General features: G+C 32.5%; 1 pseudogene; it reads left to right on the forward strand.

Annotated features, from left to right (window-relative positions):
• The first annotated feature begins 16,442 nt into the window (after window positions 1-16,442).
• On the forward strand, window positions 16,443-24,587 carry LOC140855822 (uncharacterized; annotated as a pseudogene).
• The last annotated feature ends 716 nt before the right edge of the window (window positions 24,588-25,303 follow it).

Below are 25,303 nucleotides of genomic sequence, written 5' to 3' on the forward strand. Positions count from 1 at the left end.
AGAAGCTTCAATCACCGATCATGTACTATACATGATTGAGCAAATTGAATGTCTTAGCAAACTTGACTTTCTGTTGCATTAACAGTTAGGTAAGGATGCTATCCTTAATTCGCTACTGAAATCCTACTTATCCTTTCTTAGTCATTACAGAATGATGAAACCTGCGGTGAACTACCATGGTTTGCTAGGATTACTGTAGACTTTTGAGAAGGACCACCAGCTCCAGAAAGAGCCAGTGAATTTATGAGAGATTCATCAGTAGGTCGTCGATCCTCTAGGAGAGAAAAGAAAAAAAAAAGTGCAGAAATCCCATACCACCGATCCGAAGCACAGCAAATCGTCAAAAGTTGATAAGAGCCAGATAGAATACTTCTTTTATAAGAAGTTGGGTCATTGGAAGAGGAATTATCCTGCTTACATAGCCATTTTTGACCCAAACAGACCTAAGAACAAGAGAAAGAAGCAAACAGTTACTTCACAAGATACTTATATGATAACATCTTGTAATTTCTCTATTTATGATAGTACTACCTGAGTATTGGATACCGAAAGTCCGATTAATATATGTAATTCATTGCAAAGACTGCAAGTAAGTAGAAAGTTTCGAGAGGGCGAGCAGTTTCTAAATATTGGAGATGGAAGCCTTGTTCCAGTTCTGATCTTGAAAACTTTGCAGCTTATCTTCGAGTCCAGTAGTATCATGTTAGATGATTATCATTATTGTCCCTCTTTTTTTATGAATGTCATCTCTATAGGCCTTTTGGCCAAACTTGATTTCAAGTTTATAATAAAAGATAATTTTTATGATATCATTATGAATGATACTGTAATTATACATGGATAATTAAAACATAACATATATATAATATCATGATCTATTAGTGTAATATACACACGCAGTAAATGCCCTAAGTTAGATAATGTCGGTGAATCCTATCTTTGGGATTGTAGGCTTGGTCATGTGAATAAGAGTATGATTGACAGGTTGATCAAAGAATGTGTCTTTGAAATAGATGATTGTGAATTATTACCAACCAGCGAATCTTATCTGCTTGATAAGATGACAGGTCATCTTTTAAGAAAAAAGGTGAAAGAGCCAATAATATCCTAGATCTAATACATACTAATATATGCGGACATATGAACATAAGTACCAGAAGAAGATATTACTACTTCATTACGTTTACAGACGATCTATCGAGGTATGGATATGTCTATCTTATGAAGCATAAATCAAAATCATTTGAAATATTCAAATGATTCCATACTGAAGTAGAGAAACAGACTGGAAAGAGCATTAAGATCCTTCGATCAGATCAAGGAGGTGAATACTTCACTACTGACTTCCTCACATATCTAGAAGAGAATGGGATTCTCTCACAGTGGATCTCTCCTAGAACACCACAACATAACAGAATGTCTGAAAGAAGGAATTAAACCTTATTAGACATGGTCCGATCCATGATGGGCTTTGCAAGTCTGCTAAAAATTTTTTGGAGATATGCTCTAGAAACTGCCTGCTACATCTGGAATAAGGTGCCGAGCAAGTCTATCAATAAAATTCCATATGAGATATGGACTGAGCGTAAGGCAGTGCTCTCACACCTTAGGATCTGAGGGTGTCCAGTTTATGTCAAGCGTTTAAAGACAGATAAGCTTGGACCAAAGTCTGATAAATATTTATTTATAGGACACCCAAAGAAAACTAAAAGGTACTACTTCTACCTCACTGTAGAGCAAAAGATGTTTGTCAGCAGCAAAATAATTTTTTTGAACAAGAAGTTCCTTAGTGAAGGAGCTAATGCCTATAAAATTGAATTTGATAAAGTTCATGAGGTGGAAGGACTAACACATAAAATTAGATTTGATTGGAGAATCAAATCTGGAGCCAGTAGAGGTACCATTAAGGAGATCTGGTAGAATACCACGTCAATCGGATAGATACTACAGTTTCTTGATCCGAGACAGTGACCTCATCAAACTTGATGAGAACGATGAGGATCCAATCACCTATATGGAGGCCATGCAAAGGTCCGACTCCCAGAAATGGCTTGAGGCCATGAAGTCCGAGATGGAATCCATAGAGATCAATGGTGTATGGACACTAATTGATCTACTTGAAGAGATAAAATCCATATGGTGTAAATAAATTTTCAAAAAGAAAAGAAGAGCAGACAGGAAGGTGGAGATCTATAAAGTCCGTCTAGTTGCCAAAGATTATTGTCAGCATTATGGTTTTGACTATGATGAGACATTCTCTCCTGTGGCAATATTCAAGTCCATCCAGATTATGCTTGCTATCGCTGCACACTTAGATTATGAGATCTGACAGATGGATGTCAAAATCATTTTTCTTAACAAGGAGCTAAAAGAAGATGTGTATATGATACAGCCTAAAGGGTTCATATCTACAGATGAGTCAAAAGTGTACAAGTTGAATAGGTCTATTTATGGACTTAAACAGGCATCTAGGAGTTAGAACATATATTTTGATGAGGTGATCAAAACGTATGACGTCGTTAAGAATGGAGAAGAGTCTTGCATCTACAAGTGGGCTACCGATTCTGTAGTTATCTTTCTTATGCGTTATGTGGATGACATACTATTACTAGAAAATGACATTCCGATTTTACAGAGTGTGAAGCTGTAGTTATCATCACAGTTCTCCATGAAAGACTTGGAGAAGCTTCCTACATCCTATGAATGAAGATTTATAGGGATAGATCTAGAAGGTTGCTTGGATTGTCTCAATCCACATACATTGTTACCTTGTTGAAGTAGTTCAACATGGATAATTCTAAGAGAGGCTATCTTCCGATAGGTCATGGGATTACTCTTTCGAAGAAGGATTATCCGATAACTTTTGAGGAGAGAAAGTATATGAGTAGAATATCTTATGCTTCAGCAGTGAGATCTATCATGTACGCTATGATATGTATGAGGCCGGATGTGGCCTATTCACTATGGGTAGTGAGTAGATACCAGTCTAATCCAGATGAGAAGTATTAGAAGATTACGAAAGTAATTCTTAAGTATTTGAGAAATACTAAAGATCAATGGCTTATCTATGGAGACACTAATCTGAAACTTGTGGGATATACTGATTTCAGTTTTCAGTCATATTGTGATAACAGCAGAAGCATGTCGGACTATATATTTACTCTGAATGGAGGAGCTGTTTGCTGGAAGAGTTTCAAGTAACATACTGTGGTCGATTCTGTATGCGAAGCAAAATACAATGCTGCATTGGATGCTGCAAAGGAGAAGGTATGGTTGCGAAAGTTTATTATCGAGCTGGGAGTTACACCTTCTATTGATGGCCCTGTCCTGCTGTACTGTGACAGCTCCAGTGCCATAGCTCAGACGAAAGAACCAAAGTCACACCATCGCACTAAGTATGTTCTGCACCGCTTTCATCTGGTACAAGAGATCGTGAATCGAGATGATGTCGAGCTTCAGAAGATCGACGGAAAGGAGAACCTAGCCGACCCCTTCACTAAAGCTCTCGAAGTTAAAGAGTTCGATGACTTTAAATAGAAGTTGGGTATAAGATACTGCCCCGATTTACTTTAGTTCAAGTGAGAGTTGTTGGGAATTGTATCATAAAATCAATCGTATGACGATTGAATTTCTCTTTATATATGAATTATTGATAAATGAATAAAAGTTATTCTGATATTTTTCATCATAAAAGTTATATTTTCCTTGAGCTCTTATGTTGTGATGAAGTTCTTAGAACTATGTTAGTGTACAATAAAGAGAAGATTTATCGTATAATTCTTAAATATATTTATGACCAAATGATACGTCATTACAGGATGATGACATTTATCGAGTGGAGATCGTTATGTACCATATGGATTGGTTGTCCTCTTAATCAAGAAGTGTGGTGACACTAGTATAGAATATAGGTGAGATGTAGGAGTACATCATTACTGAACAAGTGACTCACCTGCTGAGCGTTCTGCTGTCAAGAGCTGCTCGTGAAGCACATGGGTATAAGTGTCCTTCATATCTGAGATTACCATAGTGACTTGCAAGTAACTCACTATACTTTGGTGCCGGACTATCTAGATTTCTAATGTAGTGATGAAAGGCTATGGATATAGTCAAATACTTATGAAGTTTGTATGTGGATCAAGATGGAATTGACCCCTCTCGATTATTGAATTTGATGTATCGCTGTATTTCATTTTAGTAAAGCTTTGGTCAGGATAATCTATAAGATGGATTTGAAAAATTGAAATACAATATAGATGAAGTAATCTCGATTGATAGTTAACTTGAGATCTTTCTAGAGCATTTAGGGTCAAAAGGATGAATTATGCGATAACTATGTGTATGGATTCTAAAATATTTCTTTGCGATAATCTGACCAATTTGAACGTCGAAAATTATTGCTAGATGGTATCTCGATTCGTGCAAAAATTGATTTCTGTGCTACCGGCTTAGTGTTTGAACCTATGGAGTCACACACACAAGTCAAATATTATAGAAAAGTATTGACCTATATTTATATATCCAATTTGAAAGTACGTTATGGGTCAAACGAGATTGAAAAGTTAACTATTTCTAGCTAGCACTACACATGAGGTTCAAGTTCGATCTCGGAGATGAGCAGTTTCTGATCTATGATCCATAGAGTACGTGAGAGATTGAATTTAGGTGCTAATTGATTTAGATTAGATTTGAGTTTATTAGACTTAATTGGATCCAAAATTTCAAGTTAGACTGGGTACAAAAGTCCAAAAGAGTTTGGGATTGACAGTCTTTCGAAATTATTTCGAACCAACTTCGAATTGGATTCGAATTAGATCCATTTTGGATGAGATATTAGGCATCTTACTTACACTGGGATTCTCCTCACTCTTGGGTCAACCAGCACCTGGAATGATGCTGGTTGTGGGCATCCCATATGGGTGTGGGAATGGCTGCATTATGAGTGCCTTATGTGGCTTCAATTCTATCTCATGTTGGAGTCCTTTTATGAGTATTGGACTAATTCAAAGCATGTTTGAATTATGAGTCTTATACTTATTGGATCATGAGAATCATTTATAAATAGAGAGGGTCTCTACCTATAAATGCATAAGAAAAATAAGAAACAAATCGATTGAGAGAAGAGAGAAAGAGAGAGAGAGGCGTGAGAAGAGGGAAGCTTCTTCTTCTCCTTAGCATCTCCCCTTTGGTGCCGTCCCTCTATCCTTGCCATGGGCCCACCTTGGGCATCTCTCTTGCTAGTGTGAGACATCACACCAATACCTCTCCTTCCTCGTTTGATTGGGTTGCAAAGATGATTTTATCGAAATTCATATCACTTTTTTGCGGCATCTAGCGTGCATGCGAAGTAAAGGGTCTGTACATCCAGGCCTCCTCAAAGATTTTTTTTAGATTTTTAAAGATTTGATCTTTGATTCCACTGCTAATGAGGTAAAGATTTGATCCTTAATCGTGTAGATTAATAAAAAAAATTTAGATGCATCCTAGACTATCCGAAGAGAAACTGTTTTCCTTCTTTTCACCAATATCCTAGGGATGAAGATCTACAGGGATAGATCTAGAAAGTTGCTTGGACTGACCCAATCTACATACATTGATACCATGTTGAAGCGGTTCAATATGAAGAATTTTAAGAAAAGCTATCTTTCGACAGGCCATAGAATTACTCTCTCCAAGAAGGATTATCCAACAACCCCTCAGGAGAGAGAGCATATGAGTAGAATACCATATGCTTCGACTGTGGGATCTATCATGTACGCTATGATGTGTACAAAATCGGATGTGGTCTATTCACTAGGGGTAGTGAGTAGGTATCAGTCGGATTTGTGAAAAAACCATTGGAATGTTGTAAAGACAACCCTTAAATATTTGAGAAATACTAAAGACCAATGGCTAATCTATGAAGACACTGATCTGAAACTTATAAGATATACTGATTCTAGTTTTCAGTCAGATTGTAATAATTGTAGAAGTATGTCAGGCTACATATTTACCTTGAATGGAGGAGCTGTTTGTTAAAAGAGTTTCAAGCAATATACTGTGATCGATTCAATTTATGAAGCAGAATACATTGCTGCATTAGATGCTGCAAAGGAGGCGGTGTAGTTGAAGAAATTCATCATCAAGCTGGGAGTTACATCTTTTATTGATGGTCCTATTCTGCTGTACTGTAACAGCTCTAATGCCATAGCTCAGGCAAAAGAACCAAAGTCACACCAACGCACCAAGCATATTCTGCGTTGCTATCACTTGGTACGAGAGATCGTGGACCAAAATGATGTTAAGCTTCAAAAGATCGATGGAAAGAAAAATCTAGCCGACCCCTTTACTAAAGCTCTTAGGATCAAAGAGTTCGATGACTTCAAATAGAAGATGGGTATAAAATACCCTAATTGGTTTTAATCCAAGTGGAAGTTATTAGAAATTATGTCCTAAAATCAATCATGTGACGATTGAGTTTTTCTTTGTATATGAATTATTCATTGATAAATAAAATTTTGACATGATTCATTACAAAGTTACATCTTCTTTGTAGAACTTTTGTGCTGTGATGAAGTCCTTAGAACTATGTTAGTAATCGATAAAAAAAAGATTCATCATATAGTTCTTAAACATGTTTGTGACCGAATGATACGTCATTACAGGACGATGACATTTATTGAGTGGAGGTCGTTGTGTGCCATATGGATTATTGTCCTCTTAATCAAAGAGTGTGGTGACACTGGTATGACATACAGGTGAGATGTATGTGCATATCATCACTGAATAGGTAACTCACCTGCTGAGCATTCTGCTGTCAAGAGCTGCTCGTGAAGTATATGGACATAAGTGTCCCTCAGATCTGAGATCACCATAGTGACTTGCAAGCAACTCACTGTACTTTGATATCGGACTATCTGGATTTTCAATACAGTGACGGAAGGCTACTTCGTACAGTCAAGTACTTACGAAGTCTGTATGTGAATCAAGATGGGATTGATCCCTTCGAATTATAGGAGCTGATGTATCACTGTATTTTAATTTAGTAAAGTCTTGGTCAGGATAATCCATTAGATGGATTTGAAATATTGAATACAATATGGATGAAATATTATGGGTTGACAGTTAAATCTAGATTATCTTAGAGCATTCAAGATCAAAGGGATGAATTATGCGGTAACCATATGCATAGATTATAAAATATTTCTTTATGATTATTCAACCTATCTGAATGTCGGAAACCATTGCTAGATAGTATCTTCGATTGGTGCAGAAATTGGTTCCTATGCTACCAGCTTAGTATTCGAACTTATGAAGTCATGCACACAAGTGAGGCGACGTAAAAAAGTATTGACCTATATTTATATGTTCAATTTGAAAATACTTGATTTGATTGAACATATAGACTAACTTGATTGAGAATTAAGTTAAGGGTCAAACAGGATTGAAGAGTTGATTATGTCTAGCTAGCACTACACATGAGGTTCAGGTTCAATTTCGAGGATGAATAATTTTTGATCTATGATCTAAAGAGCCTATGAGAGATTGAATTTAAGTACTAATTAATTTTAGATTAAATCTAATTTAATTAGATTTAATTGGGTTCAAAATTTTAAATTGGACTGGGTCCAGAAGTTCTAAACAGTTTTGGATTGACAGTCTTTCAAAATTTTTTCGAATCAGCTTCGAATTGGATTCGAATTGGATCCTTTTTGGATGAGATCCTTGGAGTCCTATTTTCACTAAGACTCTCTCACTCCTTGGCTGACCAGCACCTAATATGGTGCTAGTTGTGGGCCATCCTATATGGGTGTGGGCATGGGTGCAAAGTTGGTACCATATGAGGCACCAGTTCTTTCTCATGTAGGAGTCATTCTTTGATAAGTTATGGACCAATTCAAAGCTTGTTTGAATTAGGAGTCTTATACTTAATGGATCATAAGAATCATCTATAAATAGAGAGTGTATCTATCTATGGATGCATAGCATAGAAATCAGATTGAGAGAAAGAGAGAGAGAGAGACGTGAAGAGCTTATGGGTGTCCACCCTTGGCGTGTCCTCTTTCTTGCCACTCCCTCTTTCTCTTGGCATGGGCCCTCCTTGGGCATCCCCTTTGCTAGTATGAAGGGTCACACCAGCACCTCTCTTTCCTCTTTTGGTGATCTTATGAAGGTACATCAATCCAGAGATTTATCCTGCTTTCCTGCGTTGCCTGACATACGCGCGAAGTAGAAGGCCTGCAGATCTAGGCCTATGTGAAGGTTGAATCCGGATTCTGGAGATTTGATCCCCAATTCTATTGCAATCCAGATAAAGATTCAATCTTTATTCAGTTAGACTTATAGAAAATTTTTAGATGCAACTCTGGTTATTTGCGAGAAATAGTTTTCTTTTCCTTCACCTTCCTCCCATCGTCACCGGCATCAGCCTTCTATTCCAATCTCCCTCAAGTGCTTTTCTTCCCCTCTTTTTTTTTTCCAGTAGCATTTTCATTTTTTTTTTGCTTCAAGCCTCGCGGACGCCCACTTGCACAGTGGGTGAGGCGAAGCCGCGAGGGCGGGGCATGGCAGTGGCAGAGCCCCGGAGGGTTGGGGGAGGGGAGGAGAAAGGTAGGGAGAGTGCAGGGGGCAGGGCCACGGAGGGTGCGGGGGGCGCTTGTGTGGGGTGGGGGATGTGCGGGAGGTGCCCGGGGCCGAGGTGAGGAGGCAAAGGGGGGGGTGGTGATGTCGGAGCAGGGGGAGGGGAGGGGGTTCGGTAGTTGCGCGGAGCCAGATGCGGCACAGACAGCTGGGGCAGCATGGACGGCGATGGGGTGGGGCCATGATGGGGGTGGCGTGGAAAGGTACGACCTGGGCCTCACGCAGTGGAGGTGGGGGGTGGGGAAAGGAGGCGGTGGGAGGAAGGGAAGGGAAGGGGGAAAAAGAAAAAAAGAAAAAAAAATATTTGGGATGGGGGAGGAAAAAAGAAAAAAATATTATTATTTTATTATTAATAATAATTTAAAATAATATTTTTAAATAATAATAAAGTAGTATTTTAAAAATTAAGAAAAATAATATTTTAAAAAATAAAAGTAGGGGAGGGATAAGAAATGAAAATAATATTTTTTGAAAAATAATATTTTTAAAAAATAAAATATTATAAAAATAATAAAAATATTTTTTTAAAATATATTATTATTTTAAAAAATAACATATTATTTTTTAATTATAGAAATAATAACATGTTAATTTATTTCTTAAAAAATAATATTTTTATTATTCTTTTAAAAATGATATGTTTCGAGATCTGAATCGATCCATCTGGATCAAATCAAACCTAATAAATTATCCACAAACAAAGCACGATATTTTCTCGATTTGAAAGCCAAATTTTTGCATTTAATAGCCTCCAAAAGTTTACAAGATGTGAATGATGGAGCATGTCACCTTCCGCACCATGGACGAGCTAGGGGGTGGGTGGTGGAATCGAACCTTTCCATCATTCGAAAGAAAGGTGAGTTTGATAGTATCTTTTCTAAATATTTTTTAAATTTTTTCCTGATTATTCTTTTTTTGATGTTCAGTTAGTTTTTTGGATGATACAAAGAATTGAGAATGGTGATGTTCTCAGTATTTGATAGGCAAGGAATCGAGGAATGGTGAGTGCTGAATTTTATTTTGATCCAAAACCTATCAAAATGGTGAACTGATTTTTTTTTCTCTATCTTTGATTCACTATCTTGGTGCATCAATATTTCCTAAAGATTAGATAAGGCTGTAAATCCTTTCTCAAATGATGGTTTCCTTTGGGACTGGAAGACTGTGATCTTGCAAACAGCAACCTCCTATGAATCTAATGAGAAAAAAAGTAAACACAAAATTTTTTAAATATTTTTCAGCAAAATCCTCTTAACCTACTGAAGCTTTCATATCCATTAAACAATCTCTCAATGAAAGTCGAGGGCTGCTGTAAGCATAGTAGCAACCCTTTCAAAACCCTCTCAGATGATATTTTTAGACCACAAAATTGATGAGAGGCTCTTCTAAACACATTCTCTTCTACTTTCCTCACCACTATCTCTCGTGGGTCTTCATCATTAAAAAAGAGAAAAAAAATTGAACAGCCCATACAGAAAAAGGTCTAGTTTTTTAAATTTTCCACCTTTTCTTTGTTTTTGTTGATTTTTTTTATATTTTTTTTCAATTTTTACTGTACTTTTTCTGTTCGTGAGAGTGTCAATTGGATGGGAGGCTCAAAGTGATCGAATAGAAAAAAATAGATCCATCTCAATCAGATGGAAGGCTTGGAGCAGACGAGGTAATATTTTCTTTTTCTCTCTATAAAATTTATTAAAATCTATTATTTTTTATAAATTATTTTTTATTATTATTTGATAGTTAAAAAACTTATTGTTATCTTGATGTTGATTTGATTTCATGATTAGACAGTTTGAAGGTAATTAAATGATGAAAAAATTATTAGTATAGATTTAATTTAATAATTATAGGTCCTCCTATTATCTCAAGGTCCAACAATGAAAACAATATTTATGGTATCGAAATATTTTTTATTAGAAAAAAGTGAGTTATATCTTTCTATTTTTTGTGGATGATTTTGTAGTTTCGAATCCATCTATTAAGTAAGTATCTTCAAGAACATATTCATTACATTTTGCTCCATATTAGTTTACTGATAAATAAAAAAATTATGAGATTATAATTTTTATTTTATTAAAATTTATGTATTGATCATCAGAACCAACATAGTAATAAAAAAATAAGAGAGAGAGAGAAATAAGATGATGTGGAAGAGTTTAAAAAATTGAATTATTATGTATAGTTTTCATAAATACATGCTATCAAATTACAGTATTTATTCATATACTTTTATGTTGATTACTTGAGGTTAAATATTTTGAATAATCTTATTATATAGTTTCTCTTAATTTTTTTTTTGTTTGTAAGAGTCTTAATCAGATGGCAGGTTTAGAGCAGCCGAATAGAGAATTTTAGATCCATCTCAATTGGCCGAGAGGCTTAGAGCAGATAAGGTAATGCTTTTTTTCTCTCAATAAAATTTATTGAAATCTATTATTTTTTATAAATTATTTATTATTATTATTTTATAGTTTAAAATTTTATTATTATCTTAATGTTTATTTGATTTTAAGATTAGATAGCTTGAAGGTAATTAAATAATGAAAAAAATTATCAGTATAAATTTAATTTAAAAATTATAGATTTTCCTACTATCTTAATGGACTTTTCAATAATAAAAATAATATTTATGATATAAATATATTTTTTTGAAAAAAAAGTCAGATATAACTGTCTATTTTTTATGGATGATTTTATAGTTTCGGATTCATCTATTGAGTAGATATCTTTTAAAAATATTTATTATATCTTGCTCTATATTAGTTTATTAATAAAATAAAAATTATAAATTTTTTATCTTTTATTTTATTAAATTTACTTTATTATATTATTTATTATCGAAGTAAGTTAATTGAGTGATTTTTTTTATATTTTTATATGATTTTATTGATTTAGTTATATTTACTCATATCACTTAACTGTGGAAGTATTTGATCATTTAGATGGTTCTTTTTCTTTTATTATATTTAGCTTTTTTAGTTAATCTAAATGGAATATGTTATTATTTTTATAGCTTTTGATTTGTAGAAAAAATAAATGTTAAATCTATATGAGAAAAGATCTTATCTTTTAATTTTTTTTTCAATTTTTTTTATATTCATTGATTTTTTTATATCTTTTTTTGATTTTTTTTTTGCTTTTTCTATTTGTAAGAGTTTCAATTAGATGGCAGGATCGGAGCAGTCGAATAGAGAAGTTTAGATCCATCTCAATCGAGTGGGAGGCTTGAAATAGATGAGATAACTCTCTATTTTTTTCTCAATAAAATTTATTAAAATTTTTTATAGATTATTTTGTTACTATTATTTGATAATTTTAAAAATTATTGTTATCTTGATGTTAATTTGATTTTAAGATTGGGCAACCTGAATATAATTAAATAATGATCAAAAAATTTATTAGTATAAATTTAATTTAAAAATTATAGATTTTTCTAATATCTCAATTGATTTTTCAATAATGAAAATAATATTTATGGTATTGATGTGTTCTTTCACTAGAAAAAGAAGTAGATTCTATCTATTTTTTTTTATAGATGATTTTGAAGTTTCGGATCCATCTATTGAGTAGATATTTTAAAAAGATATTCATTCTATTTTGCCCCATATTAATTTATTGATAAATAAAAAAAATTTAACTTTTATTTTATTAAAATTTATTATATTATATTATTTATTATAGGAGTAAATTAATTGAGTGATCTTCTTTATCATGTTCTTATGTGATTTTATTGATTTAGTTACGTTTGCTCATATCACTTAACAGTCGAGTATTTGATCATTTAGATGATTCTTTTCTTCCTATTATATTTAACTTTTTAAGTTTATTTAAATAAATTTTTAAATTAAAATAAAATATTATTTTAAAGAGACATAATGTATATGATGTTAGGCAGGTTTAAGAACAATATATATCAAATTTTAGAATTTTTTAAGATATTTTTAGTGATTTTAGTTCATAGCTCTATAAATATTTTAAAATATATTTAGATTTTATTTTTAATTAATTATCTCTTAATTATAATTTTATAAATAGATATTATTAAAATTTTATCAAAAAAATTTAGAAAAAATATGAAGAAATTAGAATTGCTGAAATCAATATACGAAATCGAGATTTAATATAATATAATGAAGTTGTCGATCGCACTCACTAGATAAGATTGAGAATCTCATTATCTTTTTTTAGTTATTAATTTTTTATTATGTTTCAAAAATATGTTACTATTTTTATAGCATTTGGTTTGCACTAAAATGAATTTTAAATCAATATGGAAAAAGATCTCATCTTTTCATTTTTTTCTATTTTTTCTTTGTTTTCATTAACTTTTTGCATGTTTTTCCCTATTCTTTCTTTACTTTTCTCATTTGCTTTTCCCATTCATAGGAGCCTCAATTTGTTGGGAGGCTTGGAGTAGCTGACTAGGAAATATTAGATTCATTGAATAATTAAATATTAATTACTTTATATTGAATGATTGTATATTTTTAGAGAGTATAAATAGGATCAATATAAATTTTAAAAAATAAATTATATATTTCAAAAAATATTAATTTTTTGTTATTATTATATTTTATTATTTTTTAATCTAATACATTAAAGGAGCGCCAATGGCTCTCCTAGCATGCCATCTATATGAAAGGGAAAAAAGAACATAATATTAAGCTAGAATATAATATCAAGTGGCTACATTCTCTCTCTTAAGCTATCTTATTTCTATTTGGGTATTGCTAAATGGATCTTATTAGAGTTTGAGATGGATTGGATATCTGAAGCAATCCATCCGACTGCCATCCTTAAGCTCATTATAGCATTAGATTTAGGATTGACTTATTGTATTTTTGAGCCCATGTGTTGTATTTTAACATAATTCTTTTTAGATTTTTTTAGATCAATTTCAGTAGTTTATGTCCAAACATATAAAATATTTAGATTTATTATATATAGATGAAAAAATATTATAAGAATAAAAAAATTTGATTGTATTAATTGGATGATATTGATTCATCAATTTTCTTTTGATTTTTAAGATTAATTTTAGATTTCTATATTTAAATTTATTATCTATGATCTAAAAAATTATCTAAATATCAGCATAAATAAAGCTGATAGTTTCGATTGTATGAAATTACAATATATGCATATATATATATTTAATTTAAAAAAATAATAATTATAAATATAAGTTTAAAATTATGAATTATATTTATTGATAGATTTTAAGATTTAATATTCAATATTTAAATATCAAATATTGAATATTTAAAATTATGACTTATTTCTTCATTTATTTTGATTTATATTTTGTTATGAAACTTAATATAGTAAAGTGTAATAAAATCTTTTGGTACTATTTAGATAAAGAGGTTAGGGTAGATGAAGATTAGTATGAATGTAAGTTCATCAGCCAGTGAAAATATTGTATGTTATATGGTATGAAAAATTTATATATTAATAAAATATTTTAAATTTATATTTTGATTCATATTAAATTCCATCATGAAGCATGGGTTACTAATCTATACACAGCATTAAAGTTGAGATCAGGACTCTCTCAATGCGACAACTGTCGGCCTCTCCTATGCACCACGTGTTAGGTTTCCCTATGCGCCACGTGGCAGCCCACTATGTCTTCTCCCCAAGTGTTTTTTTTTTCCTTTTTGTTCGGCATGCTGTGGAGTCCCTCTAGCTCCCCGAATGCCATTTTCTATCATCGGAGAGAGATAGAAAAAAAAGGATGAAGAGGGGTGACTGTATGGCTTAGTGTAGTTGGCCCTCCATCTATCGTAGTGTCAGAGTGTGCTTCAGAGAAATCAAGAAGGAGAGAGATGGGGCATGGGAGAGCGGCGAAAAAATTAGAAGGGAGGGAGAAGCAGTAGAGAGTTAGAGAGATGTCATGAGACATAGAATAGAAAGATATTTTCTATTTCGTATCAGAGGCTGAGGAAATATCTAGTACCAAGTCAACAGCCATATCTTACCTATCACGGAGAGGAAGGCAAAAAAAAAAAGAAAAGAAAAGGACATATCGATTTGGAAGGGACATAACACTTGCGTGCCTTTCCTTTTAATTACAGGGTATGGGGTTAAGAAAAGAAGTATCAAAAGCTTTAATTGGAGTTAGAAGATTTGCAGGAAAAAAATTAGAAAATATGGATGGCAAAGCATGGATTGTTTTATCGATTTCTCTCTATCGTTTAGCCTATATATACATAGAAAGGTTCAAATGTTCAAGCACAAGAATGACTGAATAGAAAAGGTGAGGTCGAAAGTTTTTTTTTATAGTGTGTGTGTGTATGAGTATGTTACTGATTACTATTTTTTATCTATCAGGATTGAAGAGGTTGACACTAGAGAGGAAATTGAGGAAGCGGAGTTAGAGAAGGTGAGTTTCCTCATCATTTTTTTTTTCTTTCTTCACTATAATATGAGAAACATTATTCTATTCTTTGTTAAGAATATAGGAGGGTTGCTGACCATATTTTGGCAGCCTTCCACTCTTTTCTTCACAAACATCATATGAGAGAGAAAAGGGACAAAAGGTTGCTACCGTGCTATGATAGCCTTCCTCAAAGTCCATACGAAAGAAAAAAAAATGCAGCGATTGCTACTGAGATCCGGCAGTCATCCAGTGAGCAGAAAAAGGGCACAAAAATTGGTACTACACTGTGGTGGCCTTCCTCATGAAAAAAATGTAAGAAAAAAGTCATGATTGCTTTTGGGTGGACCAACCCAGATTGGGATGGGATTTTAGGATTAGGTCTAGGTTTGGGTTAGTCTTGGGGGTAGGTTCGGGTTGAGCTTAGGGTTTGGGTTTGGATTTGGATTAGCTTTAGAATTTGGATTAGGTTTAAGATTGGGGTTGGTCAACCCAGATTTGGGACAGGATCTGACTAGGATTGGGTTTGGGTCAGCCTCTGGGATTGGGTCAGGTTGTTTTTTTTTTGGTTTGGGTTAGCCTGGATGGTTGGGGTTCAGGGCTGGGTCTGGATTAGCCTTAGGGTTTAGGTTCAATTCAGGATCAAGGTCGGGTCAACCCAGATTGGAGGAAGATTTCATGGTTGGGTCAAGGTTCGGTTAGTCTTGGGATATGGGTTTGGGCTAGGCTCTGGGTTGGCATTGGGGATTTGGGTTTGGTTCCAGATTGAGGTTGGGTCAAGCCAGATTGGGTCTGGATCTTAGGATTGGGATTAGGTTTGGGTTAGCCTTAGGGATTGGGTTTGGGTCAAACTAGAATGGATCGAATTGCAGATTAGGTTTGGGTTCAGGTTAGCCATAAGGATTGGGTTTAGGTCAAACCAGAATGGATCAAGATTTGAGGATTAGGTTTGGGTTTAGATTTGTCATAGGGATTGAGTTCGGTTGGGTTCCAGGGTAGGGTTAGGTTTCAACGATGACGACAGATTCAATGAAGTCATCGACGATGGGGTTAGGGTTTTTCAATCGGGAAGCACTGTGGGGGGCGGGGTGTGTGAGGGGGTGCAATAGGGTTCAGGTGAGTGCTAGGGTTAGGGCTCAGTCCATGATGGTGGGGATGGCGGTGGATGTGCACAGGTTTTTTATTAGGGTTAGGGCTAGGGTTATGGGTTGGATTTGCAGGTGTAGGGAAGATGAGGTGAGGGATGGGAGAGGAAGAAGCGAGGGAAAAGAAAAGAAGGGAAAAAAAGGGTTTGGGGGGATGAATCGGGTTGGGGTTTCAGGTGTGGGGAAGACGAGGAGAAGGCTAAGAGAGGAAGAAGCAAGGGAAAAAGAAAGAAGGAAAAAAAGAGTTTAAAGGATGGATCGATGGATGAGGAAAAGAAATAGGAGAAAAGATAGTACCGATGACGGCGAGCCAGCACCGGTGTAACTTGCGGATGGCGGGCTTCCTCAATGGCGGAGAAGATTGCAGTGGAGAAGAGGAATGGAGGAAAAATGGGGAGTGGATAGAAAGAAGGAAAACATGTAAAAGGAGTGGCAATGGAAGAAGAAATTAAAAAAAAAAGGGATTAATCGTTAATGAGGGAGCCGACAAAAAAAGAGAGACAGAAAATACTTATTTTTGCCTGGAGATGGGCCGTTGGTGCTTATGTATCGTAGGAGGCGAGAATGATAGAGAAGAGGAGTCGAACCATCGACTTGATCTGAGGCGAATGAGAAAGGAGGATTTGCTCGAGGATCCTCATCTTCGGAAAAGCCGTTGCACCGATAGAGAAGCAAAGAGATGGCCGACAGAAAATCGAAAAAGAGGAAGGGTTACGATGGTGAAGATAGCTGGAGAGGAGAGGAGATAGTTGGAGAGAGAAGGCTATTGTGACCGAAAGAGAGCCGGAGAAAAGACGGAGGTGGGGAAGGGGCGGCGGTGGATCGGGATAGAGTCGGAGAAGAGAGGGAGAGGGGAAAGATGCGGCAGTGGGTAAGTGGGGAGGGGCTAGGGTTAGAAAAATTTAAATAGAGAGGTGCATAATAATTTTATGCGCCTCGATCTCATTAAGATAAGAGACAGATCTCATAGAAAAAACATACGTGAATGTTCCAGAATTCATTTCTATGCAAGCTTCCTCATACTTTTTCTATGTGTGAACTATCTTTTTTTTTTTGATTTTGTGTTACATGTTTATATATCTATAATAGTTTAGAGAGTTTTAAAAAATTATTAACATTGGAGATAATGGTTTGGATTTTGTGTTAGGTATGTATATATATGTATATGTACATGCATGCATGCGCACGCGCGCACACACACACATATATATATAGGGTTTAATTGAATTTAATTATTTCTATGATTTTTTTGGTTATTTATTATCTGTTCAAATTTTTAAAATAAAATATACTTTATTTATTATAATTACAAAAATTATGTACATAAAAGAAATAAGTTATGTAGAAATTAATTTTGAATTACTTTTTATACAGACGTTCTCATAGTTTTTGTATAGTTGAATTGTCAATTCTTTTTTATGAGAATTTTATTTTTTTAATTTTTTTGTTGGATAGTTATGCATCATACTTTGAAAAATTTGTACATTATTAATGAATTTAAAAAAATTAGGATGGTAGATAATAAATTGAATTTTTTTTCTTGATCAGCATATGCATATACCCATCGATATATATATATATATATATATATATATATATATATATATATATATATATATATATATATATATATATATATATATATATATATATATATATATATATATATATATATGTATGTATGTATATATATATACATATAAAATTTTATTGAATTTGATTGTTTATGTATCCTTTTGCTATTGTTTATAATTTATTTATTTTTTAATTGATTATACTATTTTATTTTTTGGTAAAATTTTTATAATTATAATTTTAATAATTTTTTTATTTTTATGTATTTTGGACAAATATTTTGAAGAAATCGGAGATTGAAGATTTTTTTTTTATGTATTAAGGTCTACAGCATATTACGAATTACATGTTAATACAATCTATTATCTATTATCTATTATATATATATAAAGTAAGATAGTCTGATCTAAATGACTGCCACTTGTCATTCTTTGATAATTTTTTTTCCCTCTAAAAGTTGCACCTCTATAAACTTTTTACATAATAGAAGTTATAGTCTTGGTTAAGCCCACTAGCATTTGACATTTGGCAATGTAGATAATGACATTTATTATTTGGTCAAGTTAATAGCTTTAGATCATGTTTTCTTGTAGATAATGACATTTATTTTTTGGATTTTGGGTCTAAAAAGCATAAAGCTTTCCCAGAGGCCCAAAACACTCATAGAAAGCTTTCCCAGATTGCTGGCATACGATTTAAGTGAATTCAAGTTTCTATGAGTGTTTTGGGCCCTTGGGAAAGCTTTATGCTTTTAGACCCAAAATCCAAACAATAAATGTCATTATCTACAGGAAAACATGATCTAAAGCTATTAACTTGACCAAATAATAAATGTCATTATCTACATTGCCAAATGTCAAATGCTAGTGGGCTTAACCAAGACTATAGCTTCTATTATGTATAGAGCTTACAGAGGTGCAACTTTTAAAGAGAAAAAAATTTATCAAAGAATAACAAGTGGCAGTCATTTAGATTAGACTATCTTACTTATATATATATAATAGATAATAGATAGATAATAGATAATAGATGCCAGCAACCATAGCATGTCTAAGGCTATTTTAGAAGTGATCACAGAAAATAATTAATAAATAGCACGCCTAAGGCTATTTTAGAAGTTCTCACAGGAAAGAATTAATAAAGTAATTGGAAGCCATTCCTTGGGAAGCTATGACCTTTTCTTTTTGCTCTTCTGTGATCTTCCTCTACTTTGAACTCCGTGGTGAAAGCACACCAACCCATGCAACTAATAACAATAGCACTTGGTTTAATAGCTGTAGATCATGTATCCCTATAACAAAAGAATAAGCTTCTTTGTGCAATAATAATTATATTTATTATTCAGTCAAGTTAATAATTATAAATCACATATCCCTGTAACAAGAATACTATTCTCAAATTTGAATATTTTGACTATACCTAAAATGCTGCAATGTCATTTTAAATAATATGATCACATTGAAAAATGCATAAATATATCATTAAAATAGCAGACAGAAATCAACCCATAAAAAAAAAAAAAAGCTTCAAGTTTCCATCTCTTTTTAAATAAGAGCTTCTCTTTCACTTACCCTCATCATTCTATAACTGCTCCTCCTCATTTCCAGGTACTGATGACTTCACCCAAGTCTTTCTTCTTCTTCTCTTTCTTACTTTCACTTTCCTTTCTTCTTCTTTTTTTCTTTACATTCTTTTTATTTTGAGATAACCCTTTCTCCCTATTGTTTGGTATTTAAGGTATGAGCCATTGCTCCGAGAATCTATTTCTGTGGGATTGTTTATGACTTTTTGTTGTAACATACAGAGTAATAACCTTACAAAGTTTTATAAATCAACCTCAAACCTGATCATTTAAAACTTTTAATAGTATTCTAGATTGAACTATATGGCTTTGTAATGATAAACCTATGCTTAACACTAGACTAAGAGACATCTTGTGGCTACATCTAAGACATAAAATTCACACACAAAATTTTACTCACACATAAAATTCACACACATAAATCTAAGATTATTTTTTATAGTAATTAGCTGATAATGTTTTTTATCTTAAGTCATCTATTATCTAACCTCTAAATTTTTTTCTTCAGTTTCCACTCATATTCCTGTCATTTATTCACTAAACTCTTTTTTTTTTGAAATTTTGTTTTTGCTAGGTGAAGAACAATGGCATCCAGAATTGATTTTATTGATCAAATCAATGTTGATCACAACACTGATTGGAGGATAAAGGTTTGGATCATTCGATTGTGGGAAGTGTCGGGATATGTTAATCCTGTTGAAATCAATAAAGTTGAGATGGTTGTTATGGATGAAAGGGTATTTTGTTGATTGATCATTCTTTCATTATCAGCCTTTTTTTTCTTAAGATTGTTACATAATTTGGTATTCTATATTATGTCATTAGGGAGGGAAGATACATACCACAATCAAGCGGCAGCTATTGAGCATGTTCAAATCAATCCTGAAAGAAGGTGTGGACTATGTGATGTCTAACTTTATTGTTGGATACAATAACGGCAAGTATAGAACAACAAAGCATAAGTACATATTGAATTTTATGACAAAAACCTCTGTTGTTGTATGTGCTCATGCCAATATTCCAAGAGATGGGTTTGTATTTGTGCCTTTTGCTGAAATTATTTTAGCAAAAGATGAGACATATTTTGTTGGTAAGTTTTCATGATTATTGTAGTAAAGTCTTAGAACATATGTTTATGATCTTAACAATTACTATCTCATACTCCTACAGATGTTATTGGTGAGGTTGTTGGGAAAGGCGTTAAAATCGAGAGTGGAACTAAAAGAACAAAAATATGAAGAATGGACATTTTGCTTGAGGACTTAGAGTATGTTGCAATAATATAGCTGACATTAATGTTTCTATCCTAAAATTGATTTTTATTGATTGTCTGATTTTTTGAAAAAATAACATTCAAAACAATGTTATTTCAGGAAGAACAAATTATCCTGTACTTTATGAAGTGAATTTACGGATAAAATATATTCCTATATGGTGGAGGAAATATCAGGACCCATAATTATTATTCTACAATTATATCATGTTAAAATATTTAAAAGTATAATATTCTTTCCTATAATAAACTAAATAATCATACTTTACTAATACAAGTCAAATAAATATTTTTTGACTCAAAATATGATTTTTTTTTCTTAATTATGATTTGTTAATTGCAGATGAGGTTAAGATATCGAATGCTTATTTTGGAACAAAATTGATGATCAATTCAGATGTGGCGGTTGCTATTGAGTTTAGAAACAAGTAATTACTGCATCTTATTTCTAAATAATTACATCAAGGAAAAATATGAGTTTAGAAACATGTTAAGATATGCATTATATTTTTTCACATGCAGATTTTTCAATAGAAAGGAGTCTTATTCTCAGAAGATTAGCCAAATATCGAGCCAATCAACTTATTCAATCATGGATGATTTTCTATATCAGACTGAAAGGAAGATATGAAATTATTGAGTCCGTTGAGGTATGTTTTTATTGATAAATTATTGAAGCAATCAAGTTATGGCATTATGACATTTCTTGTATAGGGGAGAGATATTCAAATTTTATAATTTTTTGAGCTAGATGACTACAACCATCTTCATTTTTTGAATTTCAAAAAATCTGCATATCAAGAATTTACAAAATGAAATCTACACTAAAAATCATTTTCTCGATTTATTTTTTTTCATAATTAATCTAACCATCTTCCACCTAAGCTAACAACTTTAAATTAGTTATGCCAGTCAGATCACTTTTGCCACAGTCATGCTAACTGGACAGCTTAGAATCATGTCATATCACATTCATTGAGAGGTTGAGCCCATTACATGAAACAAAACAGCAAGTCAAATTATTAATAGGAATTATGATATCTAAAATCTCTCTCTCCTTCTTTATTTGTGTATTACATGTGTGATATATATCAAGAAGTTACAATCGAACAAAAAGTTTACAAGTTAGGGTCAGCATCTTTGACTCAAATTTCTTTCAATGCATGTTGAATGACAAGAAAACAAACCTCTAAATTCAACTGTACTTCATCTCAATATCTCCACTTTCTTTCGAAATTGCATCAAATGTATCATCTAGAAGGAGGCCTAGAAGTGGCAAAGGCAATAATGAGCTAAAAGTGCTTAAAATAATCAAAGAGGTCAAATTATCTTGACTATCTTTTGTAACTCCAAAAAGCTATGTTGGTCCAACACCAATTAGCCCTCCAAGGATGCTTCATCTATATATGTTGGAAAAACTATGCTTTAAAGAAATATACTAATGAAGAAGAAACATCTAATCATAAACTGAGCTACTGTTTTAATAACTCTTTGTTTTTATGTAATGGATAACTATTGCTGTCAATTTTTTTTTTTTGCATACTTAACAATAAATAAATATACTTTGAGAGTTTTTTTCTTCTACAATCTTGCGCATGTGTCACCTTAGCAATGATAATGGCAATAGATACAAAGTTTGGCTGGTATTATAGTTCATGTAGAAGATGCCCCAAAAAATTAGAACAAGCTAGTGGAAGGTTTTTTTGCGAGAAGTGTGACAAGTTTTATCTCTTTGGTGTCGCAAAGTAAGATGCTTCTTCACGTGTTAATCTATTATACATATATAACTTTCATTCATATTTATGTTTTATATAAAATCTTATGTTGTAGGTTCAAGGTTCAAGTGAAAGTGGGTGATGAGACTGGCACTATTTTATTTCTAATATTTGACCGTGAAGCTGAGCAATTTTTGGGAAAGACTACTTCTGAAATTAGAGATAGGATAGTAGAGGTAATATTTACTGTCTATTTTTGCACGAACTTAATATACATCTATTCAATGAATCTTGAAATTGCCATAAATTTGTAATGATTTTTTCTTGCCTACATGCTATTCAGGATGGACTTGATGACACTTATCCTTCAGAGCTAAATGAAATACTGAAAAAAAATTTATTGTTTAAGATTTAGATTAAGCAATCTAATATTGAGATGAAGGATCATTGGCAAATTTATCCAGTTGTCAAGATAATAGATAATCTAGAATTGATTGATAGATTCATTGCAACTTCTCAACCTGAACAGGTTTTGACTTTGACATATCATAAATTAGTTCTCCTAATGTGGATTAGACCATAAATTTTACTAATTAATATGGGAATTGTAGGACTATGGTGAACAATTGATAGAAAACTTAGATGTTACATCTAACAAAGTTGCTGATAATTTGAAGGTGATGAATCCTTTAACCTTACGGCTTATTGTCATAAAACTTGCTTTATCTTTTTTTTTTTTAATTTAATTATTTTTTTATTAGTCAAATGAGTGAAGTGAATCCTATTGTCATTAAAAGTAGGAGTCGGTTTCATCCGAAACAGAAATGACATCTCTAAATAAGATATCGATGAAGCATCTATCTACTGAAGGAGTAAATGAAAGCATCGGTGATGAAGATCTATCTGTACAACTCTCAAGCAACAAAAAAATGAAGAAAATCAAGCAAGAGAAGGAATAATGCTGGAAATATTTTGTTTTGTCTAGCTCTATTATCAAAAAATATGCAAAATCATAGGTGTTTCTGTTGGGATTTTTTTGAATATTTGATATTTTTGAATATTTTAAAATAGCTAATGATTATTAAGCATGTTTATGGTTAAAAGAATGGGTATTTTATTTTGAGTAAGCTTATATGAGCATCTATTGTGTATTTGTGGTATGCTTCATATTATCAAATAATTGATACAGGACACAAGTTCAAAAGCTCTAATTGTTGTGATCAACTGAATTATGGACTTGCTATCAGACACATTAGCCAGTAATAGTAGCAGGTTTCAATTATCTCCAAAACCAAGTTAATAGTACCATAAAGCATTTTTAACAGAAAGTAGAAAAGAAGAATAATGTTCTCCTGATTCAAAATTTGAATGAATATATGCTGATTCATCTGGCAGTCATGCTAGGACTTCAAACATCATCAGGAAAAAAGATGGTTTTAATTTCGATTCAAATGAAATAAAAGAATTTTGAGACTGGATATTGAGTGTTGGAGATGGTTTAGTTGGTGGGCCTAATGATGGTGAAGCAGTTATTAAAATTCTGGATGACCTTTTGATAAAAGAGTTAAATAATCCACTTGCAGCCATTGTAGGAAGCACTTATCCATCTTTTTTGGAGAAGATGGAGGATCCAAACTATTTGCAAGAAAGAGCAATACTTGCTCCCACTCATGATATTGTGGACTTGGTCAATGAATTTATACTTACGTTGGTTCTTGGTGAGGAAAGAACATATTTAAGTTCTGACACCACTTGCAAAATAGATGAAAATCATAATACCCCTGATGATATTCACACACCTGAATTCTTGAATAATATTAAACATTTCGGGGTTCCAACTCATTATCTAAAGCTCAAATGTGGGGTTCCTGTAATGTTGTTAAGAAATAAAGACCAATTTTTTGGATTGTGTAATGGCACCAGATTGATGATCACTCAATTAGACACTCATATAGTTGAAGTCAAAGTTATTTCAGACAGTAATATAGGATAAAAAGTCTTCATTGCTCGCATGACTTTAACTCCATCAAACTCAAGGTTATCTTTTAAATTTCAACATAGACAATATCTTTTGATAGTTTCATTTGCTATGACCATCAATAAAAGTCAAGGTCAATCTTTTTCTCATGTTGGATTATATCTTAGAAGACCTGTCTTTAGCCATGGTCAGCTTTATATTGCAATTTCTCGAGTTTGAAGTCAAAGTAGTTTAAAAATATTAATCTGTGACAATGAAGGAAAGATTTCATGTAATACAACCAATGTACTGTATAAAGAAGTCTTTCAAAATTTGAAATAGGCAAGTATCTTTTGACACCTCTACTAATATATTTTCAGTACTTAGTTGAGTATGTAATAATTTTTAATAAATATTTTCTTTATTATTTATTTGCAAGTGTATTCTTTTAATATTTATAAATATAGGCATATGATGAAAGCATTCATCATCATAGTAAAAAAATCTTTATGCTTCAGCTCAATTTTTTTTGTTTCGAGTTCTTAAAGCTAAATTCATATCATCTTGCTTGATTTAACTTGGTCTGCTATTTTATTATTTCATATAGTATCTTTCAATCGAAAGTTTAGCTGCTTTCAACAAGGTAACTACTGACTTATTGTTTGGAGCTGACAATCCTGTAATATAGCAGGAAAGAGTATATTGAAACTATATTATTATTTTTATATAACTTTAAATTTTTTTTTTTGATTTTTCTAATATGTGTATGCTAACAACCTTGCAAGATGATGACCAGAAGTTAGTTATTATCGAGTTAGAAAATTAAATAGCTTTACAGTTTTCACTATAATGACTTTCTAAATGACTGTAATCGCTTTTTCAATAACATCTTTGTGCAAAAGAATTCAAAGATGATGAGTCCAGTTTCTCATTGAACTACTTAAACATGAGAAAGGAAGTAGAAATTGAGTTGTATTATGATGGGTCCAGTTAGAAGTCGAAGTGGTTTGAAAATAGTAATCTGTAATAATAAAGGAAAGATTTCATGTAATACAACC

This window comes from Elaeis guineensis, chromosome 1 (assembly GCF_000442705.2).
Source record: "Elaeis guineensis isolate ETL-2024a chromosome 1, EG11, whole genome shotgun sequence".
Lineage (NCBI taxonomy): Eukaryota > Viridiplantae > Streptophyta > Magnoliopsida > Arecales > Arecaceae > Elaeis > Elaeis guineensis.